Source organism: Bos javanicus, chromosome 6, assembly GCF_032452875.1.
Source record: "Bos javanicus breed banteng chromosome 6, ARS-OSU_banteng_1.0, whole genome shotgun sequence".
NCBI lineage: Eukaryota > Metazoa > Chordata > Mammalia > Artiodactyla > Bovidae > Bos > Bos javanicus.
In genome coordinates, this window is record NC_083873.1 from 66,025,658 (window position 1) to 66,050,955 (window position 25,298).

Below are 25,298 nucleotides of genomic sequence, written 5' to 3' on the forward strand. Positions count from 1 at the left end.
GATTCATGGGGTCACAAAGGGTCTGACATGACTGAGCGAAATGATCTGATCTGATCTGATGCTTAACCAAGGGGTTTCCCAAGTGGTGCTAGTGGTAAAGAACCCACCTGGCTATATAGGAGACAGACTCAGGTTTGATCCCTGGGTCAGGAAGATCCCCTAGAGGAGGATCCATGGCAACCCACTCTGGAATTCTGGCCTGGAGAATCCCATGGACAGAGGGACCTGGCGGGCTGCAGTCCATGGAGTTGCAAAGAGTTGTACATGACTGAAGCGAATTAGCACACACCCAGCACACAAAGAGTGATTCGAATAAAATTTTTTTTTCTGAAAAAGCATACATGAAGTGTTGTTCAAGGACTCACTCTAAGCCAAAAAGAGATAATCAACCTTCCAGGAATGGAAGAATATAAAAGAAAAAAAAATAAAGCAGGAAAATAAATGTAGAAATAGGCAAACAGATAGATATAAACAGTCTAACTTTACTTTTCAAGTGTATAAATCATTGTCTCGTTTTTAAGCATCTGATTTTTGAAAAGTATATTGAAAAGCCTGCTATAATTTTCACATCTCTTGCCTGGATGATTGTTTCCTATATAATCTCTTAACTGATCTCTTATACCTCTTGTTCCCCCACAGTCTCCCCCTCCACATCAAGCTTGGGTTTTCTTTCAAAAATCCAAATTTGACCATATCACTCCATTGATTAAAAGAATCCATTCCCTCAGGATAAAGACCACAAATCTTAACCAGTCCTGTGTGGACTGGCCCCTGCTCATCTCTGCAGCCTCAAGTCACTGCATGTTCTTTTCCCCATGATGTCTGGCTCTACCTACTATGGCTTTTCTTTCAGTTTCTGGGAAATGTATTGTGCCCTACTGCAACATGGCTTTTGGACAACTTGTGTTTTCAGCCAGAAGCCTCCTTCTTCCTTACTTTTATTTACTCTGCTACTGCTGCTGCTGCTAAGTCGCTTCAGTCGTGTCCAATTCTGTGTGACCCCATAGACGGCAGCCCACCAGGCTCCCCTGTCCCTGGGATTCTCCAGGCAAGAACACTGGAGTGGGTTGCCATTTCCTTCCCCAATGCATGAAAGTGAAAAGTGAAAGTGAAGTCCCTCAGTTGTGTCCGACTCTTAGCGACCCCATGGACTGCAGCCTACCAGGCTCCTCCATCCATGGGATTTTCCAGGCAAGAGTACTGGAGTGGGGTGCCATTGCCTTCTATTCTGGTTCCTGTCAAATATGCCTTCTTTGTGAAGTCTTCCTAACACCCACATCCCAAACCAGAAATGATCAAATCCTCCTATTACATGCTTTTCTAAAGGCATACAGCTTTTCTTTCATGACACCAACTACCATTTCATTTATCTATTTAGCTGTGTAATTATTAATTAGTGCTCCTCTCTTGCAGTAGGTCATGAGTATAATGAGGGCAGGGACTCCATATGCTCTAAGGGCCAAAAGGACAGGGATTCTTTTATGTTTTACTCATTACTGTATCCCCAGCACTCAGCACGGTGCTTAGTTGTTGTTCAGTCGATAGGTCATGTCCAATTCTTTGCAACCCCATGGACTGCAGCATGCCAGGCTTCCCTGTCCTTTGCTATTTCCTACAGTCTGCTGAAACTCATGTCCATTGAATTGTTGATGCTTTTTCTATGAACCAACAGGTTGGCAATTTGATCTCTGGTTCCTCTACTTGGTGCTCATGTTCACTCACTAAGTCGTGTCCAATTCTTTGTAACCCCATGGACTGTAGCCCATCAATCTTCCCTGTCCATGGGATTTCCCAGGCAAGAATGCTGGAGTGGGTTGCCATTTCCTTCTCCAGGGGATCTTCCTGATCCAGGGATCGAACCTGCATTTTCTGCACTGGCAGGTGATCCTTTACCAGTGAATCACCTGGGAAGCCCCCCCCCCCCCCACTTGGTACTGTCAATGAAGAAAAAAAAATGTTGCCTGGTCTTTTCAGTAAAGACAAGATGTTACAGCTATCAGGCCTTCACATACAGATGCCCTGAAGGTGAGCCCTGAGGGAAGTCAGGATAGAAACAGGATCCCACCATCTAGCAGTCAACTGCTGCAACTACCACCCGCCTTCCCCTCCCCGCTCCTGCCTCCAGTGTGTACCCTGAAGAGACTCATTATGAGAAAGCTCAGGATACTGGCCCCAGATGACTGAGGTACATATCAAAGTAATGATTTCAATGATCCCAAACTCTTGCATCTTCCCATAAGTGCTAAATTCCTTAACATGAGATATCTGGTTTTCTTTAATTAACAGTAATCTTTGATGTTCTGACTATCTGGTCTTTGTTGCAAACACTCCTTATCCTGGCTACTTCCTCCCCTCTTCAGGGTAGTCTATCAGAGCTATCAAAGAGGTGGTTTCCTGAGCTTATGTCCTCAGTTTTGTTGGCTGAATAAAACATCATTCTCTTTTCTTTCTGTCAACAATATGTAGTTCAGTTCAGTTCAGTTCAGTTGCTCAGTCTTGTCCAACTCTTTGCGACCCCATGAATCGCAGCACGCCAGGCCTCCCTGTCTATCACCAACTCCCAGAGTTCACTCAGACTCACGTCCATCAAGTCAGTGATGCCATCCAGCCATCTCATCCTCTGTCGTCCTCTTCTCCTCCTGCCCCCAATCTCTCCCAGCATGAGTCTTTTCCAATGAGTCAACTCTTCGAAATGAGGTGGCCCAAGTACTGGAGTTTCAGCTTTAGCATCATTCCTTCCAAAGAAATCCCAGGGCTGATCTCCTTCAGAATGGACTGGTTAGATCTCCTTGCAGTCCAAGGGACTCTCAAGAGTCTTCTCCAGCACCATAGTTCAAAGGCATCAATTCTTCAGCGCTCAGCTTTCTTCACAGTCCAACTCTCACATCCATACATGACCACAGGAAAAACCATAGCCTTGACTAGACGAACCTTTGTTGGCAAAGTAATGTCTCTGCTTTTCAATATGCTATCTAGGTGGATCATAACTTTTCTTCCAAGGAGTAAGTGTCTTTTAATTTCATGGCTGCAGTTACCATCTGCAGTGATTTTGGAGCCCCCCAAAGTAAAGTCTGACAATGTTTCCACTGTTTCCCCATCTATTTCCCATGAAGTGATGGGACTGGATGCCATGATCTTAGTTTTCTGAATGTTGAGCTTTAAGCCAGCTTTTTCACTCTCCTCTTTCACCTTCATCCAGAGGCTTTTTAGTTCCTCTTCACTTTCTGCCATAAGGGTGGTGTCATCTGCATATCTGAGGTTATTGATATTTCTCCCGGCAATCTTGATTCCAGCTTGTGTTTCTTCCAGCCCAGCGTTTCTCATGATGTACTCTGCATATAAGTTAAATAAGCAGGGTGACAATATACAGCCTTGACATACTCCTTTTCCTATTTGGAACCAGTCTGTTGTTTCATGTCCAGTTCTAACTGTTGCTTCCTGACCTGCATACAAATTTCTCAAGAGGCAGGTCAGGTAGTCTGGTATTCCCATCTCTTTCAGAATTTTCCACACTTTTTTGTGATCCACACAGTCAAAGGCTTTGGCATAGTCAATAAAGCAGAAATAGATGTTTTTCTGGAACTCTCTTGCTTTTTCCATGATCCAGCGGATGTTGGCAATTTGGTCTCTGGTTCCTCTGCCTTTTCTAAAACCAGCTTGAACAACTGGAAGTTCACGGTTCACATATTGCTGAAGCCTGGCTTGGAGAATTTTGAGCATTACTTTCCTAGCGTGTGAGATGAGTGCAATTGTGCGGTAGTTTGAGCATTCTTTGGCATTGCCTTTCTTTGGGATTGGAAAAAACTGACCTTTTCCAGTCCTGTGGCCTCTGCTGAGTTTTCCAAATTTGTTATTTCTTGACTGAAGGAATAAGTGTCATATTCAAGAAAGCTAGTTTTAAGTCAAGTTTTTAATGTCCTTTAGGATAAATTATAGGAAACAAGGTTGACCCATGGCAGACTGACAAGTGGCCTAAAAACAGAGCTGAATTTCTGTCTATGTTTCTGCAAAACCAGCTCCACTCCCCTGGTTAATGTCTCTGTGTGTTCACATTCGTGCAAAAACCCTGCTGTCCTTGGCCCTGGAAGAAAACTGAGAGGACTGTTTTCTGATTGTTTGAGTCCAGAGTTCCTTCTGGAGAGTCTTGCTATTTTTGAGTGCAAGTCAGTTTTATGTAATATATCCATTACTTGCAATTTCATCATTACCTGTCTGAAATGCTAGGGAGGGAGTAGCATTGGATGTAGAAAATATTTATTATTTTCAAATAGGTCATGTGGTGTTATGATGCAATGAGAGAATCAATACCTGGGGTTTGATGGCCCGGTTTATACTGATATTTCCATTATGCCACTAAATCTCCAGAAGCCTGTGCAAATTACTGAACTTTCAGATAAGGTTAACTATCAAGAGGGATTTCAGGCCACTGCCTGTCTTTGAGTTGAAAAGTATAATACCTGAAAACCATTACTGAGTTCTCTGACAGAGCAAAACAATCTTATAGCTCACAGAATCAAAATTCCATATTTAGATATAATGGTTTCCTTTTTTCTTTTTTAAAGTTTATAATTTGATTTGACAAACAGCCTCTGGACTATTGCCTCAGAAATAGAAGCTTAATCAGTTTTCATATATTTGAAAGTTAGGTTTATTTTATTTGCTTTGATTTATTAAATCATATATTTATTGAACCTTTAATTATGGTGGTACTGAGTAAGGGTAAAAATCAGTTTATAAAACATGGCATTGAGTTGATTTCATTGAGAAAGTATCATTCAGTTTTAATTCTTGCTTTTTAAAAGAAATTTGTTTTATTTCCTTTTTTGACAATATGAATCACTGTTTCTACATTATATGCTAACCTTCTCTCTTGATATTTTCCCACTGATGTGAGAGATAGCTTAATGACACAGATCCTCATCTTAGCACTACTATTAAATCCTACAGTACCCTTAGGCTGACTTAGAATTTCATGTAAGTGTTGCCTCTTTTTGGTTTGTTTTGAAATTGCTTTTTAAAAAAGGATGAGACCATTTTAAGAGAGGTTTTAGGTTTTTAATTTAGTTTAAGATGGTAATCTGAGGCCACTCTGTTCCTAAAGAGTTCATTAAAAATTTTTATAAACTAAAATTTTGTGGCAATGAACAAAGAATGGAGTCATTAATGAGCTAAAAACTCAACAAAGTTCTGGAATGAAGGAAAGTACATGAATAAGAATAGTTGATGAAACTAGATGGAAATAGCCACTATCTAGAATATTTTCTGGGAGAAGGCAATGGCACCCCACTCCAGTACTCTTGCTTGGAAAATCCCATGGACGGAGGAGCCTGGAAGGCTGCAGTCCATGGAGTCGCTGAGGGTCGGACACGACTGAGGGACTTCACTTTCACTTTTCACTTTCATGCACTAGAGAAAGAAATGGCAACCCACTCCAGTGTTCTTGCCTGGAGAATCCCAGGGACGGGGCGTCCTGGTGGGCTGCCATCTATGGGGTCGCACAGAGTCGGACACGACTGAAGCGACTCAGCAGCAGCAGCAGCAGAATATTTTCTGAAGACCCCACCACTGAGTAAGTAATCAGCATGCCTGCAGGACTATAGAGAGATTCCAAGGCAAGAAGGAGAAGTGTCTATAACTCCTTCAGGGAAAAATCCCATTTTGCTTTGCATTCTTGATGCGATTGCTTACCACATACTTCCTTTTAATGTCTTTGTGTCTACCTCATTTCTCTCAAGTCCCTATCCAATACCATTCTATCAGAGATACTTCTTAACCACTTTATGTAAACAAGAACTATCTCTAGCCTTTCCCTCAAACTTGTCACTCTATATCCCTTCTATTCTTCTTTAATTTTCTTCACAATACCTAGTATGTTCTAACATGCTCAATGCTTCTTTTACGAAAAAGGTAACTTTGATAAGAGCAATTTGTCTGTTTGGTTAGCTAATTTTATAGACCATCAGTACCATTCTGGGGATTGATTAAGTGAATGAATGATTGAACTGTGGCTATAAATTTTTGTTGTGCTCTTCACCCCAACTTCATACTTTTCCATTACAATATTTAGAGTATTTAGTAGCCAGATATTTACTCCTAATTTGGTTGTGTGGAAAAGGGAGTTCTCTAAAAAATGAATAAACTATCAAAAGCAAACTGGCCACTGGTGTTGATGTTTGTGCTTTGTGCTTTGTGTATATGAGAGTTTCCCAACACAATGGCCAACTCCTCATCAATTTACCAAAGTCCCCCATTGCTCTGCCATCTTACTTACTTCGTTCTTAAGCAAAACAGTCAAAACTTGCTGTATAATTAAAGAAAGAATATGGGAAAATAATGGTCAAGCAAAACAAACAGAAACATCTTACTCTAAAAGAAACAAAGAAAATAAATTTAAAAATTTTAACAAAAATCTAACTCATATCCTTAGAGAGGTTTGAGAAGATATTACATCCTCAGCATTAGGACAAAATTCTGTGAAGGAACAAAAACAATAAAAAGCCCTTAGTAATTAAAAATAAACCAGCTAGAATTTAACAAGAAAGCCAAAACAAGGAAAAACAAAATCAAGGGAATCCCCCAAAATACAGTTAAGAAAGAGAGGATAAAAGGTAAAGAAGATTAGCCCAAAAGATTCAAGTTTCAACTATTAAAGATTCCAGAAAATAAAATGAAAGAAATGAGATTCTTAATTTGAAAAATTAACATTCTAGAAATGAAGAAAAGCATAGACCTTTAAATTAAAAAATACTAATATATATAAAGAAGAAAAAATACAAAAGTATCATATGTTAAAGTAGCATGTGGAACATCACTGTGAAGCTGCAAAACAGTAAGAATAAAGAAAAATTCTCCAAAGCCTCCACTGAAGTGAAAAATAGAACAATGGCAACAATAAAAAAAAAAGTGGTCACCACTAGAGAATGGGAATTGTAAGAAATCATAAAATTCTCTTCAACAGCACAAGATTCTGGCATACATAGATAATAGACTCTATAAAAACTACAATGCTAAAATAAAATTTGGCACAATTTTGAGTCAGTGGTGCTGTGTTGGAAAGGAGAATCCATTGGGCATTCCTTTGAACTCTGGAGATTCGATACTTAAACATGAGATAAGGAAACATAACCATAGTGTACTACTTGCCTCTGCTTTTTCTTATACTCATGAAAGAAAAGATACCGTTTATCAATTTTTAATTTTTAGATTTGATCCATAGACAAAGTAAAAAGATTTAATGATGTCTATCAAATGTAATGTAAATAGAATCAAATCAGCCCTGTCTATGCTATGCTAAATCACTTCAGTCGTGTCCGACTCTGTGCGACTCCATAGACGGCAGCCCACCAGGCTCCCCCGTCCCTGGGATTCTCCAGGTAAGAACACTGGAGTGGGTTGCCATTTCCTTCTCCAATGCATGAAAGTGAAAAGTGAAAGTGAAGTGTCTCAGTCGTGTCCGACTCTTAGCGACCCCATGGACTGCAGCCTACCAGGCTCCTCCATCCATGGGATTTTCCAGGCAAGAGTACTGGAGTGGGGTGCCATTGGGGAGAGCAAAACTACAACTGACAAAGATTGGAGGGTAGATAGAGGAGACATGGAGATAAACACAGTGTATACATACCCCTATTTTACAAAGTGGAGTCAAGAGACACTGTGTAGAAAGTACATAACAGAAATATAAGAAAACATTTCAATTTCAAAGATTACTAATAGAATAAAACAATTTCAAAATTACATTGTGAGGAAGGGGACATGAATGTGAGCTAAATCTTCATCTACAATAGCAAGAAGTCTGTAGAGGGCATCTAAATTGATAAATTAAGAGAGGAAAAAGATAGGCATATTATTTAGAAATTAGGAAGCATCAACAAAACTAAAAATTGAAATGGTTAAAAATTTGGGAGGAAACAAGACAGGGAAAATACTTCCATATTCAAAACTTACATGGGTACATTTTAAATGTATTTAAATTGTTGACAAATTCTAATTAAAGTAAAATACAAACAAATAAAGCATGCAAAGGCCTTTCACCAAGTGCTAGACTACTAGAAAAGCCAACATTCTTTTAAAAATAGAAAAAAATTATGATACATAAAAGGAAATATATTTGTGTAGTTTTTTATTTTGATATAATTTCAAACTTACAGAAATATTTCGAGAATACTACCAAGAATTCCTATTTTGTTTACATTTTTCCTATCTCCTCTGTTATTTGTTCTTTACACATACATGCACACGCACTTTTTTCTGAGCCATTTGTGAATAAATTTCAAACATTGTGTTCTTTTACTAAACACTTCAGTGTATATTTTTTTTAAGAACAAAGATATTTCCTTTCATAGTCACAGTACAGCTATCAAAACCAGGACATTTAACATCGACATCCTGCTGTTATCTATCCCAAAGGTCATATTGTTTCCTTGTTGTCACAAGCATTCCCCAATTCAACTGTCTTTCTTTGCTAACTATATTTTTCACATTCTAGTTTAATCGAGGATCACAGATTGCAGTTAGCGATCATGTCATTTTAATATGGGACAGCTCATCAGTCTCTGAATTTCATGACCTTGACATTTTTCAAGAGGCAGGCAAGCCTACTTTATCTCTCACTTTGAATTTGTTTTATGTTTCCTCAATATTAAATTCAGGTTATTATTTTTTTGGCAGAGATATTACAGAAATAAGATTGTGTTCCCAACAAGCTCCTACTGTACAGCACATGGAATTCTGCTCAATGTTATGTGGGTGCCTAGATGGGAGAGGGTTTGGGGGAGAGTAGATACACATATGTGTATGGCTGAATCCCTTTGCTGTTCACGTGAAACTATCACAGTTTGTTAATTAGCTATATCTCCAATACAAAAAAAAGATTATTTATTTTACAAAATTACTTACAAAGTAATTTATTTTACAAAATAAAAAGTTAAAAAAAGAAGTCTGTGTTCTCATTGCATCCCATCTGAGGCACATGATGTTGATTTGTTCTGTTACTGGTAACATTATCTGTGATAATTTGGTTAAGTTAGAGGACTCCAGATTTCTCCAGTATAGATTAGATTTTTCCTTTCTACAATTGCAAAATAGTTGTTTGACACTATATAAATATCCTATTTCTCATCAAATTTTTATCCACTAGTTTTAGCATGAAAAATGTGGTATTTTACATGGAAAGAATGTAAAAGAATGTTTTGGGGAATATTAATCTTTGATTTTTATTTCTGTATTCAAGAACCTTTAGTAAATGTCTCAATACTTCAAGAAAATTATAGGGAGATTTAAAACCACCAGTGTTGATTTCACATATTCATTGCAATTTGTAATTTTTAAAAGGCATTTCTTTTACATGTATGTTTAGTAATTTAGGCTTTTTCTAGCAATAGGTTAATAATCAGTTGTTTCTAATAATACTCCACTGAATCACTGAAAGTTGAAAATAAGGTTATATTACAAATTTCATCTGTACTTTGGAAAGGATTAGTGCTGTTTATCTTATCAGCACAAGCACTGGGTAATTGTATCCTTTATTTACTAATAATTAGGGGGTAGATTTATATCACAAGAAATATGCACAATAAAACCAGCCATAGCTTAGCTTGGCTTGTGAAAAAAAAGAAAGGAAAACAAGATAATAGATTGATGTCACCAATGTATGAATTTGCCAGAAGCAATGGCAATTAAAAACAAAATTCTCAAATACAAGCAACAAAACAGTGATAGATGTCTTTGGAAAAAAGAACAAACAAAATTTAAATATATAAAACTAGATTTATTGTACATACACAATTGTATTTGATTCTTTTAGTAAGCATACATCCTACAAACTTTAAACTATTCTTTCAAACTTATAGATAGATGTGATTTGACATCCTAAAAATTTGGAGTTGCCATGAAGTAGTGATACAAAGTTTTCCATTTTCCTAGTGTATAACACACTATGTAGAAATGGGCAGAAAGGGACATTACCAAAAAGATTTGGCTGGAAATGCAATAAAGGACAACTAAGGCTAGAATGCGTAAGAGATGTAATGAGTAAAGGCGTGTGTGTGCGTGCTTAGTCATTCAGTTGTGTCAGACTCTCTGCGACCCTTTTGACTGTAGCCTCCAGGCTGCTCTGTCCATGCAGTTTTCCAGGCAAGAATACTGTAGTGTGTTGCCAGCTCCTACTCCAGGGTATGTTTACAACCCAGGGATCAAAGCTGTGTCTCCTGTGTCTTCTGCATTACAGGTGGAGTCTTTACCCACTGAACCATCAGGGAAGCCAAAAATAGTAAAAAGAGCAAAATATCATCATTCTGGAAAAATCTAGAGCATGACTATTGGATTTTACTTTTAACAGTAATGGTGAGATGTTACTTTTAGGGGGAAGGTGCTGAGCTTCATTTCTATCATGGTAAGCTTCAGAAACTGGCAGCACAGTCCTGCGAGGTAGCCTACCAGCAGTTGGTTAAAGAGACAGAAAGATTAGTCTTATTAACACTGCATCATTTCTGTGTGTGTGTGTATGATTCTTTTTTTGTTTGTTTGTTCATTTGTTTATTTTACATGTATCCATGCTTTCTTAGATTCTTTTCCCATTTAGGCCATTACAGAGATCCCTGTTCCATAGAGTAGGTCCTTGTTATCTATTTTATATATAGTAATGTGTAAGAAAAAGAATATCCACAGTTATCTGAGATGGCTATTTAAATACCTCTCCCTTTGCCAACTATCTTGGTGAAGCCAAATTTTCTTCAAATAATTCAACCAAAACAATATAGTACAACACACCAAATGCAGAAAAAGAGATGAGAACCCAGTTTTCCTTTATTTAGCCAGAATTGAAGACACAGGCAAAAATGTAAAACAATGTCAGTCTTCTCACTATTTTGGTTCACTTTTTAAAGTACAGCTAGTTTTCATTAAAAAAAAAATCTTAAAAAACACTCATTTTTCATGCAGACAAATCTGTGGCAGTCCAGACAACTTCTAGGGGAAACAGACATAGAAGGAGGGCACAACACCAGGGATTTCACTTTCTGCACAGCTAGCCTACGTGTAGAAAAGAGAAACCACTGGATACACTCCAGTGGTTGGAAGAGAGATAAGTCAGATCTTCGGTCACTAAAGTCCAAATGATACTCCTTTCTTGTATCTCTCTCATCTGTCTCATTTCTTCATCCCTACTCCCTATTCTTTGGTGTAAGCCTGAATCATCTCCTGACTCAGTCAACTAGTGGTCTCTGCCTCTAGTTTCTTTGACCTCTCTCTCTAATCTATTTTCTGCCCCACTTTGCTACCACAGTGATCTTTATAAAATGTTCAGCTGACCAAAGCTTTCCTCTGATAAAAATTATTTACTAGCTCTCTTATGCCTTCAGTTTTAAATCTAAATTATGATTCAGACAAATTTACTTCTAAAAATTTTCAAGTTTCCTCTGTCATTAAACACCATGCTGCTGCTGCTGCTAAGTCACTTCAGTCGTGTCCGATTCTGTGTGACCCCATAGACAGCAGCCCACCAAGCTCCCCTGTCCCTGGGATTCTCCAGGCAAGAACATTGGAGTGGGTTGCCATTTCCTTCTCCAGTGCAGGAAAGGGAAAAGTGAAAGTGAAGTTGCTCAGTCATGTCCAACCCTCAGTGACCCCATGGACTGCAGCCCTGGCTCTTCTAAAAATGCTGGATACTTTACCTGAAACAGCATCTCCTCTCTTCCTCACCTTATTAATTCATACTAAATTCCTTTTTAGGCTTACTTGTATCAAATGCCACCTCTAGAAAGCCTTCCTTTTCCCTAAAATAGGTGTCCTTCCTAAGTGTTGTTGTAACTTTATAGGCTTTCCTCCGTCTTACCTTCAGTCACACTGTGATTACCTTGAGTGACTTGCACAGCCTGAAAAATAATAATTCTCAGTAGCCTTGTTGAGTGAAAGAGGGAAGCTAAAAAATAAAAGAATGGATAGAAGGCAATCTTGGGGGGGGGGGCCTGAGAACAGAGGGTATTTCTGTGTTCCAGAGATTAAAAATAAAGATAGCTGATTAAAACAAAGAGTAAATCAAAATGACTGCTGAATTTATCTAGAAGATCAGGGAAGACTATTCCAGCTTTTCTGAAACAGAAAGTATAGCATATTCTATGGAAATAAATTTATGGTAGAGACCATCACAACATCATAAAACGATTATCCTCTAACTTAAAAAAAAATGTGCTAAGTTCCCTCTAATATGGCTCAATCATAAAATCTTGTTGTTTAATTTACAGAATCTTTTATACTTGTAATAATATCACACATAGTAGCCATATGGATATGCATAAACCCATCTGTACATACTTTATCTCTCCAAACTAAAATATCAGAGCTATTTTAATCTGGTCTTCTGTGTTATCAAGCAATTGGAAATGAACAAAAAATGTTTAGTGTCTATATACATATAAGATTACTAAGAAGTACATCATGATAGTAAAGCCTAGAGTGTAGAGGGCAAAGTTTCCAACCAATTTTTCCCCCAAATCAACCACCTGTAAGGAAATAATCTAAAATTATTATGCAAAGAGAAAATAAGATTAACTTTATTATATAAAAAAATGGGAGAAGGGGATATAGGAGGTTAACATGCCATGAAGGTTAATTTATAATCAAATCCTGCCCTAGAGTTAACTTGGAGAGCCAAAGCTTGGTGACCCATTCCAAAATGACCTTAAGAAATGTGAGAGAAGGAAAGGTTTCTGATAGATATCAGGAAGCGAAGTATGAAAATGTAGGCCAACCAGGGATCAAAGAGCTAGGGTAGAAGAAGGAACAGCAGGAGAGAGGGATCTGGAGGTTGACTGGTGAGTGCCAGGGAGTTTCATGAGTGTCCACTTCACGCCTCTGCTTGGTTTTTAGCATGATGGCTGTGGGCTGACTGGACCGTTTAAAGAACTGTGATCAGAATGGACAGGTGATGGGGTATCTCAAGTAAAATTTTAGAAATAGTAGATTTTGTCAACTAGAATGGAATGTTATATTTACTATTGTTCACCAAACTGTCCATCTAATAGAGAAGTCTATGTCCTATTGAGATGCATTAAGCAGGCACCATTAACTAGAAGTTGTCATGAATATGATTGCCTCTCTACTTTGAATCATTTAATGCTATTTGGAAATTAAACAAAATTCTTTGCTAATAATGAGAAACAACATTTGATTCCTAATTCCATATAGGCTGTGACATCCATAAAAGACTTGTCAACCTTTCTTACTTACTGACAAGAATTTAATGCATGGTTATTTGACCAATCTTCTTGAAAATTCTACTAAAATTTGAACTGGTTACAGTAATATGTAACCAGTAAATCAAATGAAACTTTGCAACTGAAATGAATTTAATCTATCTTACTGCAATATATGTATGTATAAACAAAAGAATGCAGAAACTAATTTGACTCAGAAAACTACAGGAATAGAAATATCCGTATACACCAAAGCAACTGTGAATAAATTACTCAGGTCCATTGTATTGAAGTAAGTTGTCCAGAAAAAAATGTTGAAATGTTCCTGGAACATAAACGGTATGTAGTCAGTATGGATTGAAGTTTGCATGGATAGTAAGTTGCAACTTACTTATTGAACTAACTTTCTCTATGAAACAAAACTGATGAGACTTTATGGTCTTCAGTTTTTAATAAAATCCCTGCTGGGCACTTACAGAAGTAAATTTATGGATTCAGGAGTAACACAGTTGATGCTTCAAAAGTAAAAGGAGTGTGTCTATTAATCTGAGACTGATTTGGAATCAGTGTCTTAAGGGTGACCTTCATCGATTAGTATCATATGAATTGAGACAGTTCCACTGCAGTTGACATACATATGTTTATCCAAAACTCCTTGGTCTTGGGGAATCACCTGCCCCTCTGATTTGGTAGTCCTTTTTATTTCATGCGGTTTTAATAGGACTGACAAAGTAAGGCTTTAAAAGTAAGGTCCCAGACCTGACCAATCTGAGTTCTTTCTCAAGCTGATCAGATTGATTGTTTGAGACATCAGAGTATAACTGAAGATGGACAGGTGAGAAGCTTCCTAGGGACTTTTGCCAGAGCTGTCTGGAAGAACACTCCCCTCTTTGGGAATCACAGGCAATAAGGACTTCATATTGCTGGTGTTGCCAGAGCCATCTTTCAAACATATGAAGTGCTGTCATTTGAAACTGAAGACAAGCAGAGATGAGCAAAGCTGAGAAATGGAGCAAGGCCGAAGTATGACATCATTTGATACCTGAATCTAGCTGAGGTCTACATAGGAAGAAATTGCTTTTGGTCCTCTCAGCCAAGAAAATGGGTGAATTTATTTAAATTTAAATGAATTTGAATTGGATTTCTGTCATTGAAATTAAAGGAGGCCTGATTAATTCACCATGAATGGCTAAAATCAATGGCTCCCAAACATTTATAGTATAACAATAATAATAGTTCAAAGACCAACTTCCTTGTACTTCATCTTCTGAAAGTGTAAGTCACTCAGTCGTGTCCAACTCTTTACGACCCCATGGAATGTAGCTCACTAGTTTCCTCTGTCCATAGAATTCTCCAGGCAAGAATACTAGAGTGAATTGCCATTCCTTTCTCCAGAGGATCTTCCTGACCCAGGGATCAAACCCAGGTCTCCTGCATTGCAAGAAGATTCTTTACCATCTAAGCCTGCCCAAATATTTTTACTCTTTCATCCACTTGTGCATCTGGTTTCTCTGCAAAGGTAAATTAATGTTTTCAATTGATCAGGATTGTGAATCTATCATTTTCCCCACAGACTTTGAATCCTTCATGGAGACCTGCAAGTATCACTGAGAATGGACAGTCTTCAAGACAGTGATGATTCTAAAACAGTTCCCAACAGTAAATAAATACATCAGGTCTAGCATCCCTCACTTAAGCAAATCATATATGTAGTAAAGGCCTGAGACAATGGTCTCTATCACTTGTAGGGTCCCTATCATCTCAGTCTTTTTGTTACTGAGCCCAAGTTTGTTCTGCTCACCACATTATGAACCAATGAATCAGAGACGAGATGTTGAGGCAAGGAATACAACTTTATTCAGAAAGCTGGCTGACCGAGAAATTGGAAGACTAATGTCTCAAAATAACCATCTTCTGAGGTCTGGATGCCTGGTTCTTTTACAGAACACAGAAAGGGAGAAGGTGAGGAAATAGAGTAAAAAGGCCATTAATGTTGCAAATATCTCTTGGAATGGCTAGCCTCTGGGGGAGAGTGTGTTAATTTCTTCCTTCCTGTAGCCATCTACAAGTGGACAAGGTCATGAACAAAGGCATTTTGGCTTAACCCTTAGGCAAAGGAGCAAGGTTCCCAGAGGTAGGCCATTGTGGATAAATGGTATCCTTTTAGTAAACAAAAGCAATGGGAAATAAAGTTTAAGTAAAAGAAGCTGATCCCACCGTGGAATCAGTTTTCCCCTGTAGCACTTTTGTTTATAACTCACCACCAATTTATATATGTACATTATTTATCCACCTCTGTTTATCCATCTTAGAAAAACTGAGGAAGCATTATAGTGGTTGATGTTAAGTCCTTAAGTGATTGACATGAATACATAAGGTATTTTGACAACATATCCTTGAGAAAGCAAAGATCTCTTAAGGCTTAAGCCTGTGTTTCAATCCCAGTCATCAGAAGAACTTAAAATGTAGGCTCCAGGGTCTCAGTCTGGCCCTGCTGAATCAAAGTCTCTGAAGCTGAGGTCTAGTTCATTTTTAATCAACTCCCCACTTGGCTTAAGTCCATAATTTGAAACTACCAGTACTGAAACCAGTACGTAACTTTGACCACCAACTTAGATAAATTTAAGTTAGTTTATTCTTAATGCTCTACTCAGATATTTTCTAATTTTAATGTCAATATGAAACAATTGAATCTTGTTACGGTGCGTGTGCAACAGCTCTGAGGTAAGGCCTGAGATTCTGTATTTTCAACAAGTTCCCAGGTAATGCTGATAGACTTTGTCTAGGGATATGAAAAGAATCAACAAAAATACATACAATTGAAAAGAATATGTAGCACTACTGTTTGGGATTAACATATACACATCACTATATATAAAATATATAACCAACAAGGACCTACTGTATAGCACAGACAACTCTACTCAATATTTTGCAATAACTTATAAGGGAAAATAATCTGAGAAAGAATATATAGATATAAATATCTGAATCACTGTACTCTACACTATAACACAACACTGTAAATCAACTATACTTCAGTTAAAAATAAAAATTAGTAAATCTGGCCTATGGAAAAATTAAAGTAGAACAGAGATAAGAATATCACATGAAAACACAGTTTACCCTCATGCTATGCAGTTGTAGAAGAAGCCTGCGATTCTATTTTCCTGGCAGCTAAGTCAAATAAGAAAAAACACATTCTTACATTCTTCCCAGGATGCATAAAAAGCAAAACAAGCCTTAAAAAGAAGCACACATTCTGTGAACACTGTGAGATGCAATGTATATGATAATTCTTTTATCTGTCTTTTTCGTACTTTACCTTTCATATCAGGTCTCAGGGCATAATAAGGAAATGTAATTGAGAAAGAATAGTTCCATTGAAGCCAAAAACTTCTGATCAAAATATGTAATTCTCTGGTGGCTTTGCTTCATACAAACGTAAAATTTATAATAGCTAGAGAAATGGATGGGAATGCCTTCCAAGTAGGTTAGGTGCCAGGAAAATTTGGTAAATCCCAAAAGGGCTATTAAACTCATTTTTTCTACCATGAAAAAGAACACAGAATTGTCTTAGCACATTTGATCACATTGGGCCAGTATAAGGTAAAAATAGTACATTGGCAGTGACACGTAGAACAAAATGGGCAATCAGATCACACAAGCTTTAAGTTACTTAGCTCTGATGTTCAAGTTTCCCACTCCTTTTCTTAATTCACACCAAAAGAAGGGACTGCCCTCCTCTTCCTCTATTTTGGGTCATGTATACATTCCCCTATTATTTCTTTTATCTGAACTGTGTGATTAAGAGATCTTTTGTTCTAAAAAACCAGAGCCAACTTAAGCTAGTTTATCAAAAAAAGGGCTATTTTCTATATGAATATAGAGACACATCTGCTATTCAAATTATTTTTATGTCCTTGTTCCGTAGGCTATAAATCAGAGGGTTTAACATGGGAATCATAAGGGTTTAAAACAATGAGGTCATTTTGTCTTGATCTAAAGAGTAGATTGAACTTTGCCTGAAGTACATAAAAAGCTCCTGCTTCATCTCTTGTAATTGTTCCTGTCCACCTGCCTTCTTTTTTTCTTTTCTCTCTGTATAAGTTTCTGCTTCTTAGTCTGCAAGACATGTAGAGGATGAGCATGCACACATTCTCAAATTAAAATCTCCCACATAACAATAACTTCTTTATTCAGATTCAGAATTTCAGAACAAAATAGTTGGTCATCTTTGCTTAGGCCAGATTATTCTTCTCTTAGTACAGTCAAGTGTGGCTAGAGATGCTGATCATATTTTATTTTTAAAAAGGCTACAAAAATTTCAAGCGGTTATTATGCATATTGTATTCTACATACCATGAAATTTATTTCTTGACCTATTTTTATTTACTACTTTTATCTTGATTTATTCACAAGCCTATATTGTTATTTTATAAAGTTCTACAATCTTCCCTGATTTTTCTGAAGTTGGTAATAATATCTGAGAAACACTTCCTATCTTTATTAATAGCTTTTAAGCTAGGACTGAAGAGCCCATTTTCATGGATACATGTGAATTTCACATGAGATGCATGTTAATTTAAGTAAATACAAATATCTGTCACACTGAAAAGCATCCCAAGACCATGTGTTAATAAGTAACCAATCATTTAAAGATTGTCCTGAGCCTATACCTCAGACAACACAGGAGCAGATTCTATAGCCATCTGCCCCCTTAAAAAGTGACTTGTTTTGTTTGCCTGACTTATATCTCAATTAATTCAGGAGATAGTTCTTGAGGACGATAATTATGAGCTAAGCATTGGTTAGATGCTAGAATGAATGGCAGTAGGGGAATCTATATTATAGACAGAAGATATTAAGGAAATAGGTAATTTCAGTAAATGTGATAAATGTAAAATAATGTTAAGCACAGGGTGCTATAAGATCTCCACTCTTGTGAGGTAAAGATGTTATCCCCATCATCAATTTAGAACTAAATGATGGGAGATGGAGATGAGGCACAGACAGAGTGTAGTTTCAGGGTTGGGGCACAGACAAAGAGAAGTAGAAATGCTAAAAGATGTATTCAGAGTGTTAGTGAATGAAAACAAGAGAGAGATGGTATAAGAAGAGCATGGTCCATTCAATAGATAAGTAAGATTTCATGACCAGAGAATAGAGTTCATGATGGAGGAAAAAAATGAGAGACGAGACTGGGCATATAAATAGATCATACATGGTCTAAGAAATCATATCAGGACATTTGAATTTACTCCTGAAGGCAACGGGAAGCCATATTAGAAAAATGAGGACCTGATTGATTCTCCTTGTAGAACATGATTACTCTGACAATAATGTGAAAAAAGAAATGAATTTGAAAGATGGGTGAATTGAAGGCAGGAAACCACTTAGAATTGTACAGTTATTCAGAAGAGAGGAGACTGTGGCCTGAACTAAGATTTTGGCAGTAAGTAAGAGAGAAAGGAATGGTTTTGACGTGTACAGTTGACCTTTGCACAACATGGGTTTGAACTGCATGGTTCCACTTTTATGTGGCTTTTTTCAGTAGTAAATGCCATGGTACTACATGATCCAAGGTTGATCGAATCCAAGGATGCAGAATGTGGATACAGAAGAACCTCGATACAGAGCATGGAATGTAAATTATATGCTGGTTTTTAATTGCATGGAGGGTCAGCACCCCAACCCCCAGTGTTGTTCAACGGTCAACTGTGTTTAGAAGTTGTAAATGAAAGGAATTCATAATTAATTGGATTAGTGGATGACCTGAATACAGGAAGAGAAGACAAAGTCAAGGATGATACTCAACTAAATTGACAACAAAGATGGTGCCTGAGATGTGAAAAGTAAATACATACCATGTGATGCATTGATGTTCAGTCTCCTTAATTAGCATTTGCTTGTACATTATAAAATAAATACATTTCATCTTTATCAATTTCCTCCCATTAAGATCATCTCAGCTGCGTAATGACCTATTCCTCATGGAAAGCATGATTTCTTTGACCTTCCTGATGGGAGCCAGAATTGCAATGTATTTTTCATTAAAAACTAAAAATATGCTGTAAACTACATTCAGAAATTCTGTACAAAAACTTTTAGTAGCAATAACCTGATTGTACTTTTCTGTGATGCCATGGAATAGAAGAACCAGATAAAATTCTTCCTCCACCCCAATGTCTGGCAGGTCAAAACAGGAAGTAAGGAGGATGTCACTAAAAATAAGGATTCCACATTTTTTCCTCTATTTTAGCTTGTCAATTGAGTGAGCCGTACCCTTCCAGCAGTGCTTACCTCAGGCACAATGTGAATTGTATAAAATTTGTCTTCCAGAGTAGCAATCATTTTCTTTCTCTATATTATTTCCCTTCCTTTTAATTTTTTCTTTCTTTCTTTTTAATTGAAGGATAATTACAAATTGTGTTAGTTTCTGCCATACATCAACGAGGATCAGCCATAGGTATACATATGTTGCCTCCCTCCCACCTGCCACCCAATCCCACCCCTCTAGGTTGTCACAGAGCCCCAGATTGAATTCCCTGAGTTATACAGCAAATTCCCACTGGCTATTTATTTTACATATGCTAATGTATATGTTTCCATGTTACTCTCTCCATTCCTCCCTTCCCTTTTAGAGTGTCCTGTTCTAAAATGTCAAGGGTTTCTTTTGATTGCTCTATCTGGACAGGAGGAATACATTTACACACAAACACTTTTAGGTAAAGATTTTAGAGTAAACCATAGGGACAAAACAATGTAATATTGTATGTTCATATTTACTGTGATTTTTTTCCCCCTAGAATACTACATATAGGGTGGATATACACATATACATGGCACATGGATGGAGAAAATATTTTGAGATGCTTGCCACATCAGACCCCATAAGCAATTGCCTGGTTCATTGAGGCATTCGACTGACCCTGTTTCTTAGTGTTTGCAGTTGCATATTAAAAAAAAAATTAACATTGGGTTATGGACATGAGTTTGAGCAAACTTCAGGAGATGGTGAAGGACAGGAAAGCTTGATGTGCTGCAGTCCATGGGGTTGCAAAGAGTCAGAGGTGACTGAACAACAACAACATTGGGTTTTGGTCAATAAATTTTAAATATACCACTTACATACTAGTTGGGTGAAAAATATTAACAATAACAATAATAGTGTCAACTCACATCTATTGAAAGATTTAATAAGAGAGAGGTCTTTTTTTGTTCCTCTAGCCCACCAAGCTTGTTTCTGCCTTAGAATGTGAAACTACCCATTGTTTCTCTCTGGAACCTCACTGAGAATAGGGAAGTTTTCTATCTTGTTTGTTGCTGCTTTAGCACCTAAAACTATTTTTGCTGCATAATACATACTGAATATATATCCCTTAGAATATGAATGGGTACTATTCATTAATCGTTTTGTGTGTTTCATCTTATCTCCCTGACCACACTGAAGGTAGGAGCACAATAACTTCTATATTCCACATAGCAGCTAAAATTCTAGACCCTAAAACTCTAAGTGCTAAAATATTACTGATGAGGCTGACAGAATGACTCCATATATTAGTGAATATCCAAAAAATGTACAAAATTCAAAAGAGCAGATTAAGAAGGTATGTTAGTTTCCTACACCTGCCATAATAAATGACCACAATTCAGGTGGCTTGAAACAACAGAACCCTCAGTTCTGATGGCCAAAAGCTTGAAATCAAGATGTCAGCAGAGCTGTGCTCCCTCTGAAAATTCTAGGAGAGAATTCTCTCTTGTTTCTTCCAACTTCTAGTGGCTCCAGGCATTCCTTGGCTTGTGGGTGCATCACTCACAGCTTGGCTTTCATCCTCACATCATCTTTTCCTCTTCTCCCTTGTATCTCTCCCATGTATGTCTCTTACAAGGACACTTATTGTTGGCTTTAGGGACCATCTGAATAATCTAGAATGATCCTGTCTCAAGATCTTTAAATTAATTATATCTGTAATATCCCCTTTTCCAAATAAGGTTACATTCTAAGGTTCTCGGAATTAGGAAATGGATATATCTTTTCATTTGTCACCATTCAGCCCACTATAGCAGGCAGGGTATAGTAGAAAATGCACAACCTTGATATCAGGTATGAAAGTGAAAGTCACTCAGTCATGTCTGACTCTTTGCAACCCCATGGGCTATACAGTCCATGGAGTTCTCCAGGCCAGAATACTGGAGTGGGTAGCCTTTCCCTTCTCCAGGGGATCTTCCCAACCCAGGGATTGAACCCACGTCTCCCGCATTGCAGGTGGATTGTTTACCAGCTGAGCTACCAGGGGAGGCCTGATGTCAGGCATACATGAATTCAAACTCAGCTCAGACATTTACAACTAGCTTGTTAAATCTCTTTTAACCCTGGTTTTCATTATCATTATATCTGCTTTCATGAGTTGCTGAGACCACTACGTGAGATATTGTATACAGAATGAATAGCTAAGTATCTGATCCACTATGAATGCTCAAGAAATGTTCCCATTCCTTCTCACTTTGTAAGCTCTTTAACCAAAAGTACATCCCTAGTTTAAGGCTTTCTTCTAAATACCAGTTCTTTACTAGATATTTCTATTGTCAAAATATTCTCTGAAATCCATTCCCTATTGAATCTTATAATCAAATTTGTCAAATAATGCAATCTTACAATGAAGTACAACAAAAGCCCTTTGTATGTATGTATGTATATATTTGTCACTCAGTCATTTCCAACTCTTTGTGACCCCATGGACTATATAGCTTTCCAAGCTCCATTGTCCTTGGAATTCTCCAGGAAAGAATACTGGAGTGGGTTGCCATTCCCTTCTCCAGGGGATCTTCCTAACCCAGGGATCAGACCCAGGTCTCCCATATTGCCGGCAGATTCTTTACCATGTGAGCCACCACAAGTTTGAAATCTACATTCATTTTCAGATATCTGAAGAGAATTACAAGTGGTGGGTTTGGGCCATTGTTCCTTGATGTTGCTGAGTGGAAAAAGGATTATAAGTGTACCATAAGTACATCACTGTGTCTTCTAAGGCAGTGTTTCAAAAGAATAGTTTCTGTGAAATATCTGAGATGCTTGCCTCACATCCTATTTTGACTATGCCAAGAAGTAAAGTCTGTAGTCTTTCTTAGAACAAAATTAAATGAGTATTAGTGAGGTTAAAGGCTTCAATAAAGGGGCATGATATGGAACTCTTGGACACACAGAACTTCAAAAATCCTTATTTAAATGCCAAATCAATTAACATAAGAGCTTGGATGGTGGGGGAAGGGTGTGTGTTCACAACTTTATAGCCAGAAATAAGATAAGCTGAATCTTTATAACTGTCTTCAAAAACTTACATGTGTCACTAAGGAATCACTCAGCACTGTTTGATCAGTTTATTCATCAATGCAAACATCCAAGATTGTTAAATAATACCTATTCTATTTTGGACGTTGTGCATGATGTGGTAAACACACACACACACACAAACACACACATAAACACTGCCTTCCTGGAAGGCAGCATCTAGGAAGGGGTACAGACATGTACATAGAGAAATGCCTTGTGGTATATTAGGTTTAATACTAAGGCATAGGAGGAGCATAGAGGAAAGAGGGAGTAATTCCCTGGGGTTCCAATGTCTAGCAGAATGCCTGGCACATAGTAACTATTCAAAAAATACTTCATAGATGAAAAAGTGATTGCCTTCAGGTAAGTTTCAAATGGTAGACATGTCTAAATCAAAAATTTTGAGATCCTAAGTGAGGAACAGTCAGGCTGTGAGTTCCTGTTATTTGAGTTGATAACATGTGGCGGCATCTATAAAAATTGACAGCAGTGTTAGCACTCACATAGTTGAGCTTCGCTGGGAAACGGAACCCAGATCAAGATCCATGATGAACTCCAGAGATTTCCAGCAACATCTTTCAAGGAATTCAGCTGCATGATGTCTTTGCTTTATCTCTAAGCACTGCTTTCACCAGCAGTTCTTGCTAGTCTCTTTTATCCCTTGCATACTGCTTCCTCTCTGTGTGTCTTTGTTTCTGCTCCATGCTACTACCTGTGTCCCTTTCTGTGTGTTTTAACTTTCAAACTCCAGAGTCTCTATCCAATAGAGTGTACATAATGTGTAGAATGAATATTCAAGGACATTTCATAGCCCACTGCCCAGGTTTTTTTAAGTCTTTCTTTGCATCAGAGTGTTGTGGCTAGCCTGGGGAAGTCTTGTGATCAGAGTATGGCCAAATAAGTATAAAATATAATGGCCGTAGACATGACGCACCCTCATAAGACTATTTTATGCACAGTATAACAATTACAAAGGGGTATCCAGTGGTATCATGGAAACAGTTGAAATGAAACAACCTCTTGGGGGTGATCTCTAAGTTATACTTGCAGTAGTTAACTATATGTTGAATGCATAACTGTATATTAAGTGCTGTCATAAACCTTTCATTTTACTATCTCAATTAATTCTAAACTCATGGGGAGAAAGCCAGACCTCCGAAGATTAAGTGAACCAGTAAGAGAGCTAGTAAAAAATAAAACTGAAATTGAATTCAGGTCTATTTGACTCCAAATCCTATGTTCTTTCAAATAATTGTGATACTACATGACTATAGTTTCTAGAAGTGCAACTCAGCCATGGATTTTAGAAAAAATTACCACAACTGACAGCACATCATACTTAACTCAAAAGTGGACTACTCATACAGAGTACTATACTGTATGAATACTCCTAGACAGTACTCACAGACACCAGCCTATGCACATTATGACCAGTTTGTTATGTCATGAGCAACCAGAACCCCAAAGCTCCTCAGTTGGCTGTTTTCCTGAGTGAGCATTATTTATTCAGTTCACATTTATATATTTAAATCTAGTAAACATCTACTGGTGTCTATGTGCTAGATACTGTGGGCATACAAAGATGAATGAGGCATGGGCTACACCCTCAAAAGCATAGAGTGAGGATCCAGGTGAAAAAGCCAAATTATGACCATTCTGAGTAGAAAAGGTAAATGCTGTCTGTAGTAGAGAAGTTAACAAAGTAACAAAGAGCAGAATAAGGGGAAGATTAATTTGCCTTTGAGAGGAGATTAGGGAGTTCTTTGTAGAATTCAACTAGCATCAACTTGGGTCTTGGAGATAAGTAGGATTTTGATTTTTAAGAAGAGGAAAAAGCACAACCAAAGACAGAGATATGGAAAAATACAAGAATGTTAAGGAAATAGCCTTTCGTGTCAGCAGGAGGGTACACTTGAGTGGGCAGGTAGTCAAGGGACAAATGATTTTGGAAAAGTAGGTTGAGATAGATTATTGAGAACCTTGCTTGACAGTCTTGACTTCTCTTTTGAGAGGTATGGCAACCACAAGCAATTTTATTCTGCCAAACAAATCTTCCCTGGAATATGAATCAGGAAACCTCACAAATGCTTCCCAAGGTGACTCCATACTCAACTACAGCATTATCTGCCTTCATGTACAGTTGTATTGTGGCAACCTGCTAATATTTTCAACCACTCCCTTGGAAACTGGAGCTCATGACTACCATCTAGAGTGTCCTTTTTAAATATTTCAAGTATGAAGGCCACTGATTATACACATACATGCACATACACACTTATACCTAAGGAAGGGGATGGAGAAAGAGCGAGCGAGAGAGAAAGAGATGTGCTGTGAGCACAGGAAGAATTTTTATAAGCTTGTCTTTCATCTTGTAGAAGAAACAAATATGATGTAGCATGTCTATTTATAGATCTCTAAAAATGGTTTCTAGTCAGGTAATCTTGCAAAATCAGGGAATGCATATATAACATAATGAATATTTAAATGTAATGGGAACTTCAGATCCTCTTGAAACTAGGGTATTTCAGTGGCAACATCAGAAAGGACTGATGCCAAGGGGATGAGAATCGTTACCATGGCAACTCCCAGGCTGACTCACTCATAGATAACGCCTTAAACTTGTGACATGAGATTGCTTGAGGATTTTTAACACTGTACTAAAATACACATTGCTTCATGCAGATGAGAAAATATATCAGCATAGCATTCCCCCTGCTAAGGCTTTCTATGACATTTCTAAACAAGACCTCTCTTGTCCTTCAGTCTCTCCATGT

The 25,298-nt window shown here is 37.6% G+C and overlaps 1 protein-coding gene across 1 annotated transcript in view; it reads left to right on the forward strand.

Annotated features, from left to right (window-relative positions):
* GABRB1 (gamma-aminobutyric acid type A receptor subunit beta1) overlaps positions 1 to 25,298 on the forward strand; it is a 463,967-nt gene that overhangs the window by 117,063 nt on the left and 321,606 nt on the right. The window lies entirely within an intron of this gene.